This window comes from Armigeres subalbatus, chromosome 3 (genome assembly GCF_024139115.2).
Source record: "Armigeres subalbatus isolate Guangzhou_Male chromosome 3, GZ_Asu_2, whole genome shotgun sequence".
In the NCBI taxonomy this organism is placed as follows: domain Eukaryota; kingdom Metazoa; phylum Arthropoda; class Insecta; order Diptera; family Culicidae; genus Armigeres; species Armigeres subalbatus.
Genome location: NC_085141.1, coordinates 121,231,608 through 121,248,539, shown reverse-complemented (window position 1 = coordinate 121,248,539; position 16,932 = coordinate 121,231,608). Strand labels below are relative to the sequence as shown.

The window sequence follows — 16,932 nt, the reverse complement described above, 5'->3', positions numbered from 1 at the left end:
CGGAATAAAAATTGTAGGGATTATTTGTAGCATATCTTTCATCCGTTTCGCGTTTCTATACAGATACAGAATATGATATGCAGATATGTAAGCATCGCATGACATCTTTCATTGAAATTTAGAAATTGCAGTACTGGTCATGACTAATGCAAAACTCAGTTCCCTCTTAATTATATACGACTGCGTTATTGAAAAAAAATCATCAAGTTTTGGACAGCAATCAAACATTGGCTTGCAGCGTGAGCGTCACTCACTTTCACCCAGGGATGCCAGGGGATATTTTCAAATGTCTTCACAGACGAGTAAAAATATCTTAAAATGTCTTCAATATCAAAATTATGATTATCAGTGAAAAAAATTTCAAAATCCAATAGGTTTATAATTTCAATCATCTCCTTGTTTTATGTATCGTTTATTTTTTAACACTCAAATTGTTAGAATTCAAAAGAATATTCTTTAATTTTTCATGAGTAAGGGCAATCACTTTTCCTTGGATTTTCTAATCAGTCTTTAAATATAATTCCAACGGATTTTTCTAACTGAATTTCTTTGTGGAACTCTTCTGAATTTATTTTCAAAGAGTTGCCTGTAAGGATTCGGAATACATATACCTGAAGAAACTTCCACAAGATTTTTTGAAGAATTTTCCGGAAGAATTTCTGGAGAAACTTCAGGATAAATTTCTTTCGGAGACTTCCTAATGGAACTCTTGAAGGAATTTCCGGAGGAATTGCTGTTGGAACATCCAAAAGATTTTCTGAAGGAACTTCCAGATAAATTTCTAGAGGAGCTTCCGGGTGAAATGCTAATGGAACTTTCGTAAGAATTACAGGAGGAATTCCTGAGGGATTTTCTGAAGGATTTTCAGGAAGAATTCCTGGAGGGTTTTCCTGAACAATTACTGAAAGAGTTTGCAGTGTAGTTCCTGAAGAAATTTATGAAGAAATTTCCGAAAGAACTTCTGGATAACTTTTTGGAGGAACTTCCTGACGAACTTATGGAGGAGTTCCTAGATGTACTTTCGAAAGAAATTCTGGAGAAATTTTCTTAAAAATATCTGAGGGAATTGCTGGACGAATTCCTGGAGGAACTTCAAGGGGAATTTCAAAAAGAATTCCAGAGATGGATTTACTAGAGAAATTCATAGAGGGATTTCCAGTTAAAATACTGGAAGAGTGCCCAAAGATATTTTTAGAAAAAAATACCAAAGGAATTCAAGGAAGAATTCAACAAGAAAGTGTAACGAGTTTCTTTAATAAAAACTCTGACGGATTTGTTAATGAAACTCCTCTAATTTCTTCCAAAAGATTTTCCTGCGCAAATTAAAAATAATTTACCGTGGCTATTCTGAGAAATATCCATTTAAAACCAGAACATTTTCAATTTCTTGTCGACATTCGTGAGAATTTTCTATGGAAACTAAAGAAAATTTTCTGAGAAAATTGAAAATAATTTCCTTTAGAAATTTAGAACTTTCCGTAAAATGTGGTACATGGAAAATCCGAGGAGACATCACAAAAATTTCAAATACAAATCCAGAGTACATCCCACGAAAATACAAGACAATTTTTTTTTGGAAATAAAAATGAATTCTTTGTGGGAGTTCAGATGATTTTCCCGCAAGAACTTAGAAGTTTGTTTGTGGAAATAAAGATGAATTTCCCGTTTCAATTTTGGGGGAATCCCTTATTTGGCCATACTGAAATTGTTATAAATTTCCAAGATAATTTAAGAAGAATTTTCAATTTCAATTCTCTTGAATTTCATGAAAAATTCCTCAAAATTTTCATGATTAATTCTCCCTATTAGCATTTTAGCATTTAGCATTGAGCATTTCGCACAAATTCGTAGGTGGTACAAGCCAAGACTATTGTACGAGAGTAGCATCACTTTCATCCGTTACCACAGATATTGACTTGGGACTAATCACTATCTCTTAGATGAGAGCAATGCACCCTCCAATAGTCGAGATCTGTCCTGGCCACGTCCTTGCGAATGCTGAGGAAAGGGAAGGATGGTTAGTTGGACACCTACTTAAGAAAGATGCAGAGAACTCTCATAGGTGCCAGGGGGGGTTTTGGGATTGTGTGGAAGGTTATAACAGTAGGAATCGTGAAACACAGAAAACTAAGATAGAAATACAAAGTAGGAAAGGGACGAGCCTGGAATTGAACCCACGACCTCCTGTTTACAAGGCAGAAGCGGTAGTTACTAGACCACCGGGCTCGCCTTCATGATTAATTCTCCCTATTTTACACAAATTAATTTTTTAAAACGAATTTTCACTGAAAATTATTTCTAAAATCCACGGAAAATTCATCGAGTTCTTCAAAATTAATTCTCATTCTCGACGGGTATTCTGGAAATACCGAAAAGATCAGATGAATTATAAAGAAATTTAAAAAAATTGGTTTGTCATAATAGAATTCTATTTTTTTTTGCCGTTTGAAATAAATTAGATCGGTCATTGCGTTCTGATCTTCTTCTGATTGGCATTATATACCCGCACTGTGACAGAGCCGCCTCGCAGCTTAGTGTTCATTGAGCACTTCCACAGTTATTAACTGCGAGGTTTCTAAGCCAGGTTACCATTTTTGCATTCGTATATCATGAGGCTAGCACGATGAACCCAGCCACCCTCAGCATGGTCTTGCTTTGTAGCCGCGCGTCTTACCGCACGGCTAAGGAGGGCCCCCCATTGCGTTCTGATACAATGATCGAAATACCTTTTAACCAGACACTTTGAAAACGCCATGCTACCAAGGAAAATTTAAACGAATGCTGCCGTCGGGATTTTTTTAACCAGCATATAACTAAAAAATGTCAACCGACTAATGTAAATGTGTTTTTACGTTTGAAATTTTAAGCCCGAAACATTATTCTATTATGTATAACTTTTGTAATATTTTTATTATCTGCATTTAGAAGTCGCAAAATTTATAAGTTAGTAATCAATTTATATTTTTTATTTGCTGGCTTATTGATTCTCTTCAAATATCTTTAAATAAGAAGGTAAGTCTTCAAATATTTTGAAAAGACTTCAAATTGTCTTCATGAAATAAATGTCTTCACAGAGATTCTTCAAATTGAAGACATGTCTTCAAATCTGGCATCCCTGCCTTCACCACCCCAACCATCTCCACTTCATGAAGGAAGAGAGAGCAAAGTAAAACTTATTCTTCATTCTATCGTGAATGCTCTGTTCACTGCATCGAGCCATCGTTTGCTTGAGTGTTGGGTGCTTTTGTTGGTATTTCGTTCGCTCAGCGCACCGCTTGCTGTGTTTTGCTTTTGAGGGATTCAAAATTAAGGCAACTGCGTATAAGAAGCACTGTTGGTGGAATAGGGTAAGGGAGGTATTTTGAACCACCAGTTCGACGGCTGATATTTTGGACCACTGAGTGCAAATTCCTCTTGGTGGTCCAAAATAAGAGCCCCGTAAGGGTGGTCCAAAATCTTTACCCTAATCTGTCGAAGATTCATAAGGCGCCAGTTATGAATTTCGATAGTCCAGTTCGCTGAGTGCGACTTTGTGTAAAAGAACAAGTGACGGACAGTGATTTTGATAAGATTGGGTATTTTACTGTAAATTGGCTATGAATAAAAACTAAAATTAATTCAATACTAATTAAATTCCAAAATGTCTGCACAACAAAATTGAACACGAGAGTTCCAACTTCGCTCTCAACCTTAGGAGCATAGAATTTTTGATCGCGTAAATGATTACCGAAAAATGGGTTTTCAACAATCTGTGGCAGAGTTTTGCGAAAACAATAATCCTTTTTTACCTAGGGATTGAAGAAAATCTTTATGTAGAGAAGGCACTGGTCGTGCATTTTGTAGATTTTTTTTTATTATGAACAATCCCTTCAAACTTTTTTTAGGAATTCTTTCGAGATTCCATACAAAATAATTGCTTGTTGGAAGAATTTTTCCGGAAATTTAATGTAGTGAAGAATGCAATAGTTACTGATCGAATTTCTGAAGAAATTTCCGAATGAGTACTTGAGGGACTTTTCGGAAAAATTTCTGAAGTAATTCCCGATGGAATTCCTGAGGGAATGTCCAAATGGACTCATGAAAGCATTTCCAACAAAATGTTTGAAGGAATTTTCGATGGAATTTCAAACGGAATAGTCAAATATTTTTTAAAAGTATTTCTGAATAAATTCCAAAAGAAATTTTCAAAAAAATCAGTTAAAGGACTATTGAAAGGATGTCTCGAAGGTATCTTTCAAGGGATTTCCAAATTATTCCCAAGGGATTTCCTAAAATAATTGAAAGAGTTCTTAAAGTTGCTAAAAAGAAGGAATATCCTACGTAGTTCCTTAATGAATTTCCTGAAGGAAGATTTTCTGGAAAATTATCGAAATAATTACTTAAGTAATTCCTTAGGGTATTGATAGGAGTTCCCGTAGGAATTTCCTGTGGAATTTCTAAAAAACTCCTAAATGAATTCCTAAAAAATCCTAAGAAATTCCTAAATCAATTTCAGAAAAAAACTTCTACGCGAATTTTCCAAGCCCAATGAAATTTCCGAACGAATTCCCAAAGAATTTTTTGATGTAATTTCCGAAGGAATTCTCAAAATGTTTTCCGTACGTATTTCTGAAGGAAATAAAAAAAAAGAATTCTTGTTTCTTTGAAAGCTCCTTTAGGAATTTGTCCTGAGACTCCTCAGGAATTTCCTAGAATTTTGTTCTAGAACTTAGAAAGGAATTCCTGGGGGAATTGCTGGGAGAAAGAAATTGTTGATGGAATTCTTGTAGGATTTTCCGGCGGTCCTAAGGTCTTCCTAAGTAGATCGTTGGGAAAGTTTTGAGTTGATTTCTGAGGGAGGCTCCGGAAGAGTGCCTGGAAGGGTTTCCGAAGGAATTACTGGATTCGTTTCATGAAGATGTTTTGAAGGAATCCCTCCAGGAGTTTCCGAAGGAATAGCTGGATTGTTCTCTAGGGGAATTTTCGGAGGAGTTTTAGACTGAATTACTGGCGAAATTAAAAACGGAATTCCAGGAACAATTCCAGAAGGAGATTTAAAAGGAGTTTCTGAGGCAGTTTCCGAATGAATTCCTAGAGAAATCTAGTATTTCTACAGAAATTATGTTTAGAGTTACTTCCTAAAATCCTTTAGAATTTTATTCAAAAATACGTTCAGGAGCTCCTTCGGAAATTTCTTTAGGAATTCCTTCTGAGATTCCTTTAAAAATTCCGTCGAAAATTCTTCGAGGAATTCCTCCGGAAATTCCACTAGGTTCTCCTTCGCAAATTACTTCATGAATTCAGTCGGAAATTTATTCAAGAATTGATTCGTTAATTCCTCCTAAACTTCATTGCTTGAGTTCGTCCCCAAAATCCTCAGTAAATTCTTTCGGAAAGTCCTCCAGAGGTTTCCTCTGGGATTAATTAAAAAAATGCACAAGCTTGGATCTACAATACCATCCAGTTTTCTGTGAGCGGTAATAGCCGCCAGCTTGCCTGCGGGTTAGTTTCTGATTTGACGTTTGTGGAGGTCAACTGTACCCAAACGTAAAAAAAATGTTATTTATTATTAAGATTTCTAATACTTTTTTTTCCGAAGCAGGCGCTTAATGATATGTATAAGTAAAAAACTCTTGTAGGATTTTCCGGCGGTCCTAAGGTCTTACCAAGGAAATCATTGGGAATGTTTAAGGCTGATTTCTGAGAGAGGCTCCGGGGGAGTGCTTGGAAGGGTATCCGAAGGAATTACTGGATTCGTTTCATGAAGATGTTTTGAAGGAATCCCTCCAGGAATTTCCGAAGGAATCTTCAGGATTGTTCTTCAGGGAAACTTTCGAAGGAGTTTTAGAATGAATTACTGGCGAAATTAAAGACGGAATTCCAGGAACAATTCTAGAAAGAGATTTCAAAGGGGTTCCTGAGGAAGTTTCCGAATGAATTCCTAGAGAAATCTAGTATTTCTACAGAAATTATGTTTGGAGTTACTTCCTAAAATCCTTTAGAATTTTATTCAAAAATACGTTCAGGAACTCCTTCGGAAATTTCTTTAGGAATTCCTTCTGAGATTCCTTTAAAAATTCCGTCGAAAATTCTTCGAGGAATTTCTTCGGAAATTCCACTAGGTTCTCCTTTGAAAATTATCATGAAGTAATCGGAAATTTATTCAAGAATTGATTCGTAAATTCCTCCTAAACTTCATTGCTTGAGTTCGTCCCCAAAATCCTCAGTAAATTCTTTCGCATGCATTAACTCAATATTTTTCAATTTCTCGTGAGAATTCTGAGGATTGTGTGACTTGAAGAAAAGAGTAACAATAATTTTTCTAGGTGATTAAATTAGATTCCATAAGATTATGTGATCCCTACATGAATGCTCATGATCATTAACTAGTTTTTTTTCGAATAACTAGCAAAATAAATTACCGAAAATTACCTGTACCTGGATAGGTTGATTGCATAGATCGAATGTTCTAAGCTCCAAAATGTTTTTCAGAGCCGAAAAAGTTTGTAGTACACACTAACTTTTTCTATTTCGAGCTCGGCAAAATTGGACACCGCTGTAGCTCAGTAAATTTCAAAACTGAACTTCGGCAGAAAATTTCGTTCATTAATGACTCTCAGCAAAATATTTGCTGTATCTCAGCAACCGAAATGTCACTTTTACTGAGATCTCGGCAAAAATCATGTTTGCTGAAACTCGGCGGTGCCCACCTCGGGAAAATAAACAAAAAATGCTGAGATCTCGGCGAAAAAAATTAAGTGTGTATATCACTGAGAGTAACCAAAACAATATTTTCAGTATGACAGTATTTCAAGAGTAGCAGGGTTTGCAGGAATCTCGCTCATTTTGTGCTGGGGATTGCACAATGCACTGCTGTGTAGAACAAGTTGAACTGCAGTATCAGAACCAGTGCTCAACGCGTTTGGGGCCATCCGCAAAGTACGTCAAACCTTTAGGAGGGAGTGGGGGAGGGGGGTTTGAGCGGCGTGACGATTCATACTAAAATTTTAGGGGTTTGTTACAAACAACGTGACGAAAGGGGGGAGGGGGGTTGAAAATTGCCAATTTTTGCGGGACGTACTTTATGGATCTTCCCTTTGGAGCTTTTTAAAAAAAACTTTATCATGAGGTATAGCCTCACGAATCAGTTCATCTTGAATCAGTTCTTCATCATAAAAGCTTGCGAAAAAAGTCTCTCGCGGTGTGCTACATATAGTATATGTATACAGAGAAAATAAGTGAGAGAAGAGTTCAATCTCTGATGAGTAGAAATCGAGTCATAGAACATCGCCTCATGGAGGAATCACTGTACTGTCATTATACGCATAACTGGCAGTGTAGCTTGTAAAAGTAATGAATGAACCTGCTGAGATATTAAACGATGAACAGAAACATTATTCAGGGCTTGGTTGATCCGGAGATCGCTCCAGGACGTTTTGAATAGTCAAAAAATCCATGGTAGCTTGAAAAGCAATAAATGCAATCATATTAGCACAATGGCGGAATGTTATTCTGATCAACTTGGTTGATCAGGTAGATTCCACGTTCTGATTTCCAGGATGTTTTAGAGAATCAAAAAAAAAAAAAAAAAAATCTGTGGAAACTTGTAAAAGTAATGAATGAAACCATATCAGCTCAATGGACCTGCTGGGAGGGAGGTTCAACGATGCACGGATACATCATTCAGGACTTGGTTGATCGGGTAGGCCAAAACCTACTTATTAAACTAAAAAACTTCAGGACGTTTTGGAAAACCAAAAAGTCTGTAATAACTTTTAAAAGTCATGAGAGTATTCATATCAACTCAATTGATCACCAAAAATGTTGGACTTGGTTGATCGGTTAGATCGAATGTTCTGAAATCCAGGACGTTATAGAGGACTCATATATTTGAGTACATTCAAAAGTTAATAATGTTATGTCTTATGACACATACACACTAAACCAGTTCTCCAGTGTTCGGTTAATTGTGGACTACCGAACTATTCGGTAAAATTTACTATGACTTCAAGTTATTTCCGAAATGCCGCACCGTTTTTGTCTACTAAATTGATTTTTCACTTGTCAAAGTAAATTGAATTCTTCATCGAGAGATCCATTAATTATGTAAAGCAAAAATTGTAAATTTCAAACTCCCTACACCCTATGTCACACATTTGTATGACGCATAACAATTGGTACGAATGGTCACACTTCAGCCACCCTCTCCAAGTATAACGTAATTTATCAATGTTCCCTAAGGAAATTTTGTTTCTAAACATATTTGCTGATACATTCAAAGATATGTATTCCAGAATAGTTTGGACGGCCTTTAATATCTGAATCTAATATCCACGCCGAATTTATTATTTCTACATAGGGGAACAGACGGCTTTGGCAGGTTTTGTTCTATTATTGGCAGGGGGGTTTTTGTCAACCGAATTTTATGAAATTTGGCCACAATATTCTTTGATATGCAAAGAATGTTTGGGCAAAATTTGAGCATAATCAGTCACAAAAAAACCCCATGACAATAATAGAACAAAACCTGCCAAAGCCGTCATTACCCCTATATATACTAGTCCAGTGAATCCGTTGAAAAATACAAATTTGTTCTTTAAATCTATGCACAAAATAGTCGTCCTGAAAGGGTTAATGACTTCCCCTAAAAGCATCAGATCATCAGACGTATTTTCGCAAAAGTTACTATTTTCACAAACTTCAAATCGGGGGTCCACAGTCAATCTACTACCAAATGAGCTAAACATTTAGGAAAATATTAAAAATGAAATGTTAGGTTGAGCGAAAAAGTCGAAATTAGGATCACTCTGTTATACATCATTTAGATCAAAGCCAGATCAACATAAACATTTCGAACAGTAACCCACATAAAGTTAAAGTAATGGATTGTTACCTGATGCAATCAGAAAAGAACACAGCATCACCTATTCCTCGCACTATGATCACTGTCACAACAAAACCGGTCTTAATCGATCCCTCTTGGGGTGCTGAGAGCACTGAGTTAAACGCACTCATTCGAAGTGGAAATTCACGTTGCACCGGTGCCCTTTCTTACACCTAAATAATCACCACTTGTTAGATTCACGATAAATCATCGTTAGCATTGGGCCCCTTTTGGATTCACTGCGGGCAATCGCTGAATAACCTTCTTGGTATTTCAAGCAATCATCTTCAACATCGTTTGGCGGCTTCACTGAAAGATCGAAGCACTTGTATGTCTGCTGGATTACTTCTTGACTTCGCGTTAAGGGAACCGACACCGGCCTTCATCAGCTACGTATCTTACTATATGCGGCGGCAGCAGCGACAATAATTTTATCTCATCCCCCATTGCAAACCGTTTTTAATTTACAACAATTGACATTCGCGGTTCTTTCCCCATTTCACAAGAGACGATACGCGATCATCAATGGTCCACGACACACTGACCTGTCATACGAATCTTTGCATGATACGCAGACAGTTTCGAACAACTTGGACATAAACAACAAAATTCTGAACGACCGGACGATCATCGCAGAGCTGGATCCGCGCGATCACCTCGAATGTTGGTAAACAAAAAACGTGATTCTTTTTTCTCTCCTTGCGCACCACACCATCTGAGAATATCATCTGGACACCATCACCACCGATCCGAAACGCACCGTAACCGAAACTGACGACCGCTCGGCGAGAAGTGTTTTTGTTTAGCCCTGGTGTGGCGTAGTTGGGCTCGATCCTCGGTCCACGAGGCGCGAGTATGGCATTCGTACGACGACGACTCCCCCAGAACTATAGAGCGCCAGCAACGAACAGCCTACCACAACGCGCTACTCGCTGCCGCTCACCACCATCATTATTGCTGCTCAGACAGATTGGGTGGCTGTGCTCGACCACCGGATCGGTTTATTCATTCAATACTCCAGCGGCGCCGCTGGGTCAAAATGTAGTCAACGACGATGATGATGGGGATGGAGAGACTGTTCGAAAAAACGGCTGGTGAGCGATGATGCCGCAAAAAAAACGAAAAGAGTCGAGCTACTATTCGGATGCCTATCGTAAAAAAATCCATGTTCATTTGAACTGCTACTTCCAAAATCATTCTTTATTAATTCCACAATAAGAAATTTAGTTTAACTTTTTAGCAAACTTGTTAATCTACCGTGAGAGTTTTGCGTAGAACAGTATTTTGGCCATTATTTTTGATTGATGAAGAAAAGGCTACTGTGCGGCATATTTTGGAGTAAAAACAAAATGACCCCTCCTACGGGTTCCCCGGAGGCACCTTACAGATTCCATGAGTGGCCAATTTGATCGATGTTCGATTTCAAGTGCATAACCAATAACCATCCATTTGATGGAAAATCACGAAGAAAGAGCCGTCGTATGGCATATTTTTGTGTCAAAACAGAAATGTCCCCTTCTACGGGTTCAACGGAGGCACCTTGCAGGTGCAGGGTATGGCTATTTTAATGGGAAACTATCTCATTAATCATACATCTTCGTTTTATGAGATCCTATGAATAATTAGCCATCGAAAGACATATATGGAGCGATTTTTATGATCTCCTTATATGACCGACAAGTTCCCATGGAAGTCGTTTTCTTAGCCACAAAATTGATGAGTCAATATGACCCCAACATCTCATTCGTAACTTTTTTTTGTGGGTCGTTCCTGTTGCATCTTAGAATTTATTTTTTATGTCAGATGCTTTATTTCCATAAAATATTGTAAATAAAGAAATTTCAGAACGATCGGCACATCAGTTAAACAATTATTCTACTTTGAAGTTCCGTTTTGGGTCATATTGAACCCAACATCTTACTAAGGTTAGTTTGTTGTGATCAAGCGGTCTCGGAAAGTGGCAGTTTTAAAAATCTTGAATCTTGACAGATTGTGTTATATTTCTAACTTCATGAGAAACAACGATACTACGATGAAATGGTTCTCAGATCACAAGTGATCAACCTGGTCACATCCGGCCGAAATTCGTTTCCAAAATTGATTTTGAACCGATCGCGATTAAATGTGATAAATAATAATGCTTATTCACAATCTTCCGCCAAACTTTCAAAATTTGCATTTGAATCATTTAAGGGTTTATTGTGAGATTTTCCCATCCCCCCCCCCCCCCAGAATCCCATCTATTTTTTTCGATCTTTTGAAATCCTTTTCAGTTTTTTTCTTGTATTTTTAGTAAAACGTTTTTTTGGAAACACTATTTGAGAACGCTTCCGACCTTTTTCGACAACACGCGTTCCGGCCAGGATACGGGACTTTTTCCTCTGGTCTATGGGGATGTGCTCCAGGTAGGGTTCACGATGACAGCTAGCAAATACGACGGCGGTCACGTTTGTGGGGCAGGCATCAGCTGTTAGGGTCAACACACAAACGAAAAATTGTATCGCATATAGGTATTGCTGTTTTCTTTCACACCCGTATATAGCTACTTATAAAGATTGCCAAAATATGATCACTGTTGTTTCGTTTATAATACCTGCTCAAGGAATATTTACGACTATTCCCGAAAAAGTCATAAATCAATATAAACAAATTAAGAGTAATCGGACTAAATCGCAAATATGGATTATGTAGACACTTATTGTTATGCAAATCGCATATTGACAAGCATTCCGTTCTTAAATCCCGAGCAAAGTTGAATGAGTTTTTGATAAATGAACTTGTTATCATTTTGGTTAAATTAACAGCAAGCAACCAAAATGTTACCAGAATTTCCTGAAATAATAAAATAAAAAAAAAAAGTTATCACTGATATCAAAAACAGACCTCGATTGTTTAAAATGAATCCCAGAGGAAACCTCCCGAAAGAATTTACGGAAGATGTTGTGGACGAATTCCTGCAGGAATCTCTAAATTAAATTAATTCCTGAATGAATTTCCGACTGAATTCATGAAGGAATTTTCAAAGAAGAACCTGAAGGAATTTCCGAAGGTATTCCTAAAAAAATCTCCAATTGAGTTTGTAAAAGAATTTCAGAAGGAATTCTTTAAAAAATTCCAGAGAAGCTCTTGAACGCATTATGAAAGAAATTCTAAAGGATTTTAGGAAGTAATTCCAAATAAAATTTCCGTAGAAATACTTATTGGAGTATCTTACAAAATTCCTAGATTTGTCCACGAATTTCTCCGGAAACTCCCTCAGGAAATCCTTCTAATTCTCCTTCTGGAGCTGTTCCGGGAATTCCGTCTGGTAATTCATTCTAAACATCCTTCAAAAATTCACCTGAAAGGATTGAAAGAATTCCTTCAAAACATCTGCATGAAACGAAACGAAAGCAGTAATTCCTTTGGAAAACCTTTCAGGCACACCCTGGAAGTTCGTGCGGAAATTTCTTTAGGAACGCTAAGAGCGTAGGAATTTCTAACGATATTGATTTAGAAATTTCTTAGGTCTTTTATTAAGGAGTTTGTTTAGGGGTTTCTAAGAAAATTCCACAGGAAATTCCTATGGGAACTCCCTCAGAAACACCCTAAGGAATTTCATAAGACATTATTTGAGGAATTTCTGAAAAATTCCTCTAAGGATTCTTTTATAATATTTTCTAGAACATCTTCATTCTGGAAATCCATTCAGGAATTACTTAGGATATTCCTCCTTTTTTCAACAACCTTTCCAAAAAAATCTCTGGTAATTACTAAAGAAATTTATTCAAGAATTCCTCCGGAAATTTCAATACGATTTCAATAGAAAATTCCTCTAGAAACTCAAAAATTTCATAGGAAATCTCTCTAGGTTTTTCTCGGAAGTACCATGGGACCCTCCTTAGCCGTGCGGTAAGACGCGCAGCTACAAAGCAAGACCATGCTGATGGTGGCTGGGTTCGATTCCCAGTGCCGGTCTAGGCAATTTTCGGATTGGAAATTGTCTCGACTTCCCTGGGCATAAAAGTATCATCGTGCTAGCCTCATGATATACGAATGCAAAAATGGTAACCTGGCTTAGAAACCTCGCAGTTAATAGCTGTGGAAGTGCTTAATGAACACTAAGCTGCGTGGCGGCTCTGTCCCAGTGTGGGGATGTAATGCCAATAAGAAGAAGAAGAAGATAGGGAATTCCTTCAAGAATTCTTTCGATTTTTTTTAAAGAAATTCCCTTGGGAATTTGGAATTTCTTTACAGGTTCCTTGAAAAAAAACCTTCAATTGATTTTTTGAAAATTCCTGTTAGAATTTCTTCAGAAAACCCTTTAAGAATTCTTTGACTATTCCATTTAAAATTCCATTGAAAATTCCTGCAAGTATTTTGTTGGAAATGCATTCATGGGTCCTTTCCGATATTCCCTCAGAAATTCTCTCGGGAATTACTTCAGAAATTCCTTTGAATAGTCACTCAAGCACTCTTCAGTACAGTAAATTTCCTTCTTCCGAGCCTCTTGGAAGGAGGCTTCCGAGCCTCCCCAAGCAGCACACTTGTCATAAATGAGTTGCTGTTACTTGAGTACAACCGAATCCAGTTATATATGAGTTTTTGCAACCAAATCGGTGTACATTGTGCTACTCGTATCTTGAAAGGAAGCTTCCGAGCCACTTGAAAGGAGGCTTCCGAGCCTCTTGAAAGAAGGCTTCCGAGCATCTTGAAATGAGGCTTCCGAGCCTCTTGAAAGGAGATTTTCGAGGCTTTAAAAGGAGGCTTCTGAGCCACTTAAAAGTAGCCTTTCGAGGCCAAACAGGGTGATAAGCTGGATTGTAGCAACTACTGCGCAATCACATTGCTGAACGCCGCCTACAAGGTACTCTCTCAAATTTTATGCCGCCGACTAACACCAATTGCAAGAGAGTTCGTGGGGCAGTACCAGGCGGGATCTGTGGGTGAACGCTCTACCACAGACCAGGTGTTCGCCGTACGTCAGGTATTGCAGAAATGCCGCGAATACAACGTGCCCCCACATCATATATTTATCGACTTCAAAGCCGCATATGATAAAATCGATCAAGACCAGCCATGGAAGCTAATACACGAACACGGATTTCCGGATAAACTGATACGGTTGATCAAGGCGGCGATGGATCGGGTGGTGTGCGTAGTTCGAGTTTCAGGGGCATTCTCGAGTCCCTTCGAAACGGGCCGAGGGTTACGGCAAGGTGATGGTCTTTCGTGTCTGCTATTCAACATCGCTTTTGAGGGAGTAATACGAAGGGCAGGGATTGACACGAATGGTACGATTTTCACGAAGTCCGTCCAGTTATTTGGTTTCGCCGACGACATTGATATCATGGTATGTAACTTTGAGAGAATGGAGGAAGCCTTCATCAGACTGAAAAGCGAAGCTAAACGGATTGGACTAGTCATCAACACGTCGAAGACGAAGTACATGATAGGAAGAGGCTCAGGAAAGGTCAATGTAAGCCACCCACCACGAGTTTCTATCGGAGGTGACGAAATCAAGGTAGTTGAAGAATCCGTGTACAGACTTGGGCTCACTGATGATCGCCGATAACGATACCAGCAGAGAAATTCGGAGACGCATAGTGGCTGGAAATCGTACGTACTTTGGACTCCGCAAGACGCTTCGATCGAATAGAATTCACCGCCGTACCAAACTGACAATCTACAAAACGTTCATTAGACCGGTAATTCTCTACGGACACGAGACCTGGAAGATGCTCGTGGAGGACCAACGCGCACTGGGAGTTTTCGGAAGGATGCATTAGCTGTTTGGATAACCATCCATCGTTCACACCGCGAAAATCGGACGACTGCGGTGGGCCGGGCACGTAGCCAGAATGTCGGACAGTAATCCGGTGAAAATGGTTCTCGACAACGATCCCACGGAACAAGAAGGCGAGGTGCACAGCGTGCAAGGTGGATCGATCATGTCTGCGGACCCTCCGCAGACTGCGTGGTTGGCGAAGTGCGGCCATGGACCGAGCTGAATGGAGAAGTCTTTTGTGTATTGTACAGGTCATTCCAGCCTTAGTCTGGTAATAATAATAATTCGAGGCTCTTCAAAGGAGCCTTCAGCGCCTCTTAAAATGAGGTTTCCGAGCTTTTTGAAAGAAGTCTCCCGTGGCTCTTGAAAGGAGGCTTCCAAGTCTCATGAAAGGAGGACTCCGAGCCTCTTGAAAGGAGGCTTTCGAGGCTCTTGAAAAGAGGCTTCCGAGCCTCACGAAAGGAGGCTTCCAAGGCTCTTCAAAAAAGGCTTTCGAAGCTCTTGAAAGGAGGCTTCCGAGCGTCTTGAAAGGCTGTTTCCGAGCCTCTGGAAATTATGTTCCCGAAGCTCTGTAAAGGCTATTGAAAGGAGGCTTTCGAGCCTCTGTAAAGGCAGCTTCCGAGCCTCTGGAAAGAAGGTTTTCGAGCCTCTGGAATAGATGCTTCCGAAGCTCTGGAAAGGATGCTTCAGAGCATTTTGAAAGGAGGCTTCCGAGCCTCTGGAAAGGGGGATTCCGAGCATCTGGAAAGGAGGCTTCCCAGTCTCTTGAAAGTAGGCTTCCGTGCCTTTTGAAAGAAGGCTTCCGAACCTCTGGAAAAGATGCATCCGAGCCTCTTGAAAGGAGGTTTCTGAGCCTCTTGAAAGAAGGCTTCCGAGTTTCTTGAAATGTGGCTTCTGTGGGGTTTGAGTATATTACCATCAGCGTGTGATTATACATTAACACCTCAGCGTGTCGATCAGTGCGCAGCAAGCCATGACTCGTCCTCTTCTGGTCAGACCTCCGTGGCACCCGCACACGCACCCTCGGAGAGCTGCTGTCATAACAATTCGCTCCGGCCATTTGGGGCCATACATTTTGGCGATCCTGCCAGGTTATTTGTTGGATCCTGACGCTGATTTCAAAAGGTGAGTTGAATTCAATTGGTAATGTGCTAATGTGTTAAAATATCTGATGATTAAAAAAAACACAAGGCAATGGGTTTGTATTGCTACAAAGCGTGTCTGGAAGAACGCTGCGAAATGGATTGTGGTTTGTAAAATCACAAAGCGCGTCTGGAAGACCGCTGGAAAATGGATTGTGGTTTGGAAAATCACAAAGCGTGTCTGGAAGACCGCTGGAAAATGGATTGTGGTTTGGAAAAACACAAAGCGCGTCTGGAAGACCGCTGGAAAATGGATTGTGGTTTGGAAAATCACAAAGCGCGTCGGGAAGACCGCTGGAAAATGGATTGTGGTTTGGAAAAACACAAAGCGCGTCTGGAAGACCGCTGGAAAATGGATTGTGGTTTGAAAAATCGCAAAGCGCGTCTGGATGACCGCTGAAAAAATGGTTTGGAAGTGGTTTGGAAAATCACAAAGCGCGCCTAGAAGACAGCTGGAAAATGGATTGTGGTTTGCAATACCATAGGGCGTGTCTGGGAGACTGCCGAGAAAAAAAATTGACAATCTAGAAAATCCCAAGGTGGGTCATGGAAGCATTTATTTTGGTTAAAATAAATTTAGTTTGAAATGTATAACTTAGCAACTTTAGTGTACATGAGACTACCAGTTTAGCTAGTTCTATCGAAATCTGAGAGATATGGAGATCTATCGTATGCTACAAAGTTTTTTGGAAGGCTTAATATATTATCTTGAAGTTTATTTTGGAATTTACTGACTTAGTAATCGTAGCGGAATTACCCGTTGGATGAGATATCCAACATTTACGAAGCTCAAAAAACGATGCCAGCATTCACAAAGTCATAAGTTTGGAGTTATTGGCTAATAGTACTGGTTAACATAAGTCTAAAATTTAGGTATAATGCCATCCCTTTTAAGTATATCTCTGCAAAATTTTTGATAAATATCATATCCTAGGCCAGATGTACCCAAACTACTTGCATATGCGACCTGCCTAGCAGAATCGCATATTGCTTGCGACCCTCCCACATTGGCTTTTGGAATTTGGATAAAAATAAGTTCGCGTTAGATTGAACAAACCATTATGAATTGCTCCATATCCCTTCATTATATTACTTTGATTGGATTGGAAATGATTTGGAATTCGAACGGATTTGGATTAGATTTTGGTTCGAGTTGATTG

At 39.0% G+C, this 16,932-nt stretch overlaps 1 protein-coding gene across 6 annotated transcripts in view; it reads right to left on the bottom strand.

Annotated features, from left to right (window-relative positions):
* The window catches only part of LOC134223251 (serine/threonine-protein kinase Pak), a 180,291-nt gene that overhangs the window by 89,380 nt on the left and 73,979 nt on the right, over positions 1 to 16,932 (bottom strand). The window contains exon 1 of one of the 6 annotated variants that reach the window (XM_062702398.1): positions 8,873 to 9,571. The exons of the other annotated variants lie outside the window; for them this stretch is intronic. The gene's annotated coding sequence lies outside the window, so the exon portion shown is untranslated. Of the gene's footprint in view, positions 1 to 8,872; positions 9,572 to 16,932 lie in introns of those variants that run through there. 6 annotated transcript variants of the gene reach the window in all.